Here is a 6,205-nt window from a genome sequence, read left to right as displayed (position 1 = left end):
TGTAGGTTCTGGGATCAAATTCAGGTCTTTATAAGCTGCACTGATTTTTAAAGGACTAGAAAGTTAGCCCCTCTGGATAATGGCAAGATCAAGTCTCTTAGCCAGACTGAAGGAGCCTCTGAAACATGGCCTGTGTACTGCACAGTCAGTCGTCTTCAGTCCTGTCCTGTCACTGGATCTCCCATCTCTACAGCAGGCTGTCCAAGGATGTTCTAGCAGGGCCTGAACAGGCACATGTCGGCTGGCTGCAATGGTGGAGGTTGCTTGCTAGCAAGCCTGGCTGACAGCTTGGGTTCAGTTACCAGGACCCACATGGAAGCAGGAAAGAGAACTGACTCTCTGTAGGTTGTCCTCTGACCACCACATATACACTGTAGCTTGCTCACATACATACACATACAAACACCATGTGTTTGTAGGGAGGAAGGGACTAACGAAAGGAGGGAGAGTGGATATGAGTAAAGTATGATGACAGATTTGTCTGGAAAGCGTTATAGTGAAACTGCCATGCTGTTTTGTGTGCTAACTAAAAAATAAAATAAAATAAATAAATAAAACATGTAAGCTGGGAGGTGGTGGCACACACCTCTAATCCCAGCACTCAGGCAGAGGCAGGTGGATCTCTGAGTTGAAGGCCAGCCTGGTCTACAGAGTAAGTCCCAGTACAGCCAGTGCTATACAGAGAAACCCTGTCTCAAAAGAACCAACCAACCAACCAACCAACCAACCAACCAACCAACCAACCAACCAAGCAATTGAAAAAAATGGACATAAGCAAGTTCATTTGGCACTGTAAATGTACAATGTGCATCTAAGGGTGGCCAGGGAGAAGTGTGGCTGGAGAGTGTGAGAAGTGTGGCCAGGGAGAAGCTTGGCTGGAGGGAGGCATGCACACTGTGGAGCAGAAACTAGACCAGAACTCCATAGGGAGGCAGGTCTCGCTTCGGGGGGCGGGGCTCTTCTAATGTGTCCATGTGCTGACAGGCACAGCATCCAAATGAGCTGCATTATCATCTACTGGGGGATGCTAGGACAGCAAAGCCCCCAGGACCAAACACACACTGAGACATCACATTTTACAGTAGCCATGTTATAAAAGAGAAGCAGGTAAAGATAATTTTTACCTATTTTTATTTATGCCAACATATCCAAAATGTCCTTTGAATGTGCAATCAGTGTGAAAATTGACATATTTCCTTGCCTATTTTTTCTAACTCTAATTTCTGTTTTCGACTTAACACAGCATGCTTTGGGGGCTTGGCAGCCACATGCTGCTGTTAGCTGTTATACACAGATTCTGGGGGACCCATCGGATTGGTGGCCATGGTTGTTGAGAGGCTCCAGAGACAGAGGCAGGGCCTATTAAAATTGCCTTTGACTCAGTGCCCTCCAATTGTCTTCAATGATGCACAATAAGGCCCCTCCCCTTCTGTTAAGTAGTGTATAACTTCTGGAATGTACCTACCATCCTGTATTTCCAGGTTTCTGGCTGAGGCAAAGGCCACAGGTGACTTGTATCCCCTAGATTGCTGTGTCTGCCCAGGTGTTGCCCACACACCTTAAACTCACAGCATCTAAACCGCCAGTTTGTGTGTTCCTGCCTGAGCCATCCTTTCTCTCCTTGGTGTTCTTGGGATCCCGGAAGCATGTTCTCCAGATTCTGCTGTCTATATACAGATGCTCCTTTCGGGTTCGCCTGCAACATCCCCTCTCTCTGCCTTGCTGGTTTACATCTGGATTTGTGAAGCGACCTGAGTCAGGCTGCTGGGTTCCAGGCTTCAGTCCGTTAAGTTTCCTGGGATTGACATAACTCCCTGAGATTGTCACCTCTGTCTTTGCCCAAGCACTCCCCCCAGCTTCTGTCACTCATTTCCAGGATCCTTGACACACGGTCCCCCTTCCTACATCTCTACATTCACCAAACCTCCACTTTGGCCCTTGCCTAACCTGTGTCTGCCCTAAGAACTCTTCATTATCCTAGTAGACTCTGTAGTCTTGGTACCAAGTCCCAGAACCTGTTGGTGGAGTTAGCGATCATTTATTTGCTAGCACTGAATGAAGTCATGAAGTGCAGATTTAACTTCACACTTTCCCTACCCCAATGCAGCTTCTTTGCTTACGATTAAATGGAAATTTGCCCCAGGAGTTAAGTGCCTGGAGAGGAACCGGGACTGCTACCACTCTGTCAGTGAGGAGACTGGGTCTCATGCTCAGGGAAGTGATTGGTACAAGTTGGGGCTGAGCTTTGACTTACACTGTGTGATTCCTGGTTCCTCTCACAAAGGTCCCTGTGGCTGCCTAGTGTGGTTCCTGTGAGAAGCCTGACCCTTCCCACTCTGCCTGAGGCACCCTGAACCCCGGTAGCAGGCTAGAGTGGCCCTGCAGCAGGAACAGGGAAAGGCTGGCATGGACTTCTCTGTCCCTCCAGACTGTCGCACACTCTTAGCCAGTCTTCTCCCTTGTCCTCTCCCACACCAGAGTAGGGAAACCAATGCTTATCTTGGACACTGAGCCTTAGTGAGGACATTCAGGCAGAGCTGGCTTGGAGTGGCCCAAGCTGGATTAAAGAGATACACGAGGACAGCTGGGACCCAAATGGCCCTGGGATGACTATACTGATCTGCCACTCTGTTCCTCCAGGGCACCAGTTTAGAGCTTTACTCCAGAAGGACCTGTGTGACCTACTCTTCCACATTTCTTCATCAGATTTTGTCAAAGGACCTGTGGGCTCCTTGCAGGAGATAGCTCAGAGCTTATTTTTTGTTTTGTTTTTTGTTTTTTCGAGACAGGGTTTCTCTGTGTAGCCCTGGCTGTCCTGGAACTCACTCTGTAGACCAGGCTGGCCTCAAACTCAAAAATCCACCTACCTCTGCCCCTCAAGTGCTGGGATTAAAGGCATGTGCCACCACCGCCCGGCCCAGCTCAGAATTTATTAATCCCCATTCCTCTGACCCCTTTCCCTGCTTTTGAGAGCTCTCAGGTGCAGGGGCAGAGCAGCCTGGACCCTGGCTTCCTGCCTCACCTAGTTTCCCTCCACCTTGCTCCATCTCTCCTCTCCTCCCTTCTTGTTCCTGGAGCTACACTGTTCCCTGTATGTCAATCAGCCTGGGGCAGCACTGAACCCACTCACCTCAATTCCTCGAGAGCCACTGGGAGAAGCCAGTTGTGATGACCTGCGATGCAGGTGTTTTCAGCCCAGAGAGGTGGAAGGATTGATCTACCCTCAACGAAAGTGACAAGGTATGGGGCACAAGCCAGTCCCTTTCTACCTCCAGAACTCAGGAACCACACCCTGAGGCAGTCTGGGATGGAATGCCAATGAACTCAAGAGACTGGAGGTGGGGCATATAGGAAAGAATTAATGGGTAGAGCTGGCAAGTCCCTGGGGCCAATCATTTACAAAAGAGTGGGCAAGTAAGCCTAGACTGACCCATGGGAAGGCCTGAGTAACCGTATGGACTTTTCTTCCTCCTCCCTTTGGGCCCTGGAGCTCTTCAGCAGGGCTTGTCTTCATCAGGGAGGGGCTCCGGTCAGGGAATGGCATCCTCACCCACAGGGCACTCACATCAGCCAGAGCCAAAAACAAAAACAAAAACAAAAAAACCAAAAACCAAAACAACCTCTGAGCACTGTGACTTGCGTAGCTTCCCTCCTAGAGCTCTTTGGCTCCCTAGTAATGTGGGGTGCATATGCCTGTCACCAGGTCTCAGTCATGTAAGATCATGACTCTGAAGCGCATACTGGTAGTATGTTTAAAAGCTGCATCTTTTTTGGAGAGCCCAGAAGTCAGCTTAGTGGTATGATAGGCATTTTTATGTTAGATGGGGAAATGATTGACAGTATCGGAATGTCGTACACTATTCACATTTATGTGTATGTATTTTTTAAAAAAAGATTTATGCATGAACTGTTCTATCTGTATGTATACCTGTATGCCAGAAGAGGGCATTGGATCCCATTACAGATAGCTGTGAGCCATCATGTGGTTGCTGGGAATTGAATTCAGGACCTCTGGAAGAGCAATCAGTGCTTTTAATCTCTCAGCCATCTCTCCAGCCCACGTGTATGTTTAAAGTGTGTATATTTATATTTCTAAGGTTGAAAATTTTTAAATTAAAAAATTATTTTAATTAAAAATTTTCTGAGACAGGGTTTCTGTTTAACCACCCTGGCTGTCCTGGAACTCTAATTTGTAGGCTAGGCTGGTCTCAAACTCAGAGATCTGCCAGCCTCTGCCTCAGAGTGTTGGGACTGAAGGTGTGTGCTCCCATATTCAGCATAAAAAAAATTTTTTTTTTTTTTGTTTTTTTGTTTTTCGAGACAGGGTTTCTCTGTATAGCTCTGGCTGTCTTGGAACTCACTTTGTAGACCAGGCTGGCCTCGAACTCAGAAATCCGCCTGCCTCTGCCTCCCAAGTGCTGGGATTAAAGGCGTGTGCCACCACTGCCTGGCAAAAAAAATTTTTTTAACTGTGGGTCATGAACCAGACATTTGTTAAAGTCTAAGTAAAGTGTAAATACCAGGAACAAATGTATATTTAAGAGCACAGCCTTCAAATTCACGGTAGCAGCCAGGAGTAGGCTCACTCTTGTACTCCTTAGCAGCAGGTCAGCTGTGACCACACAAAACTAACCACATTGGGTGAGCCCTTTCATCTGAAGTGACAGACAGTTCAGCCGACTTAAATCCACCGATTTCTGAGTAGCCTTGGCTTTCTCTCCATCACACTCTTAAAAGCAAACTTGTGGGGAACCTGGTTTTTGTTGTTTTCTTCCACAACAAAGGAAAACAGAGGTCCCAGTGGCAATACAGGCCAAGGCCAGCTAGGCTGCCTAAAGTACACAGCCCACAGTGAGCAAAAGGCCAGGTGGGAGGCTCTCTTGATTAGGACGAGTCCCCGGGGGCTCACTCCACTCAGGCTACTTCCCCCAAGCTTCCCTGGCTTTCTAGCTTCTGAGCAGAATGTCCAGGTCTGGTTCTCACAGGGCTTACTCAGTAGCTCCCCTAGTGGGTAATCCCATTTTACTAGGTCCCCTGGGTTAGGAGTGTCCAACCTCCATGTAGAGGTTCTGGTGGGTTTAGAGGCACCTTAAGAAAAGCCCAGCTGACTGCAGCTTAGTGGCAGGCTGCTCCTTAGGCAATGCAAGCCCTGGGTTGTCACCTTCACAGTAGACAGCCAGCCAATCCCAGCCAGCAGCTGGCTGTGTCCAGCTCAGTCCGTCCAGCTGTGGTCTCATCTGCCCTCACCCTGCTTTTACACTATCACCATGTCTGCTATCTATCTTCCTCTCTGAAAGGCTTAGGTGCCTCTTCCTCTACATATTCCTCTACTGCATCATTAGCATACTGGTCAGTGCTGGGTGAAGCAAAGCTGTTCCCAGGTCCCTCTACCTTGTGAACAAGGAGCAGCTCCATCCAGACACACCTCCTGGAGGCAGGAGTCTGAGATCGGGCTCAAGTGTTACAGAGAATGAGGCCTCTCCATGTGGCCTTGGTGGGAATGGCAGGTGAGGAGACTCAGAGCTGCATTTTTCCTTTGAGGGATGTTGATTTGGGGTCAGGACAATGAAACGATCCAGTCCTGACCAAGAATAATAAATATGCTGGTCAGTTAACGAAGCCGTCCTTCCCCAACCCAGGCCTCATCCTTTTCCTCACTGGTGAACAAAAATTTAGGTATGTCAGCACTGGGAGAAAGCCACAGAAGAGGCAGATTTTACAGATTTATTTTTTAAAAACAAAAGAAAAGGTTAAAAAAGTCCTTCATTTCCAACCCTGCCTGGAGGTATGGGGAAGAGGGCATAGCAAGCTGAAACAGTGCTTGCCCTCTGGGGAAGAGCTGACTTCCCAGAGTTGGTAAGGACAGAGGAAGGGCCTGGCCCTTCCTGCCTTGCCCCTCCTTAGGTAGCTGGTACTGCTATACAAGTTTGACAAGCAAGTATGGGAGTAGAAAGCCAAAGGCCGCCTCTGCAGCACCCCAGCCAGCCTTCAGTCACACACGCCCTCCCACGGGTGTGTGTGTAAGGGTGGGCAGGCAGGTAACCACAGGAGGCCCGGGCTTTGGGCCACACGGTCTAGCCCTGCAGCTTCCTGATGTTTGCCAACCAGCCAGCCACACTGCAAATCTGTTGTGAGGTGACCTCCCTAGAAACCTCCTGCTATCTGGAGGGGACCTCTAATCTCCAACTCTTGGGGTCTGCCCTTT

The sequence above is a fragment of the Mastomys coucha genome, unplaced genomic scaffold (assembly GCF_008632895.1).
Source record: "Mastomys coucha isolate ucsf_1 unplaced genomic scaffold, UCSF_Mcou_1 pScaffold18, whole genome shotgun sequence".
NCBI classification, from domain to species: Eukaryota; Metazoa; Chordata; class Mammalia; order Rodentia; family Muridae; genus Mastomys; species Mastomys coucha.
This window is presented reverse-complemented; position numbering follows the sequence as displayed.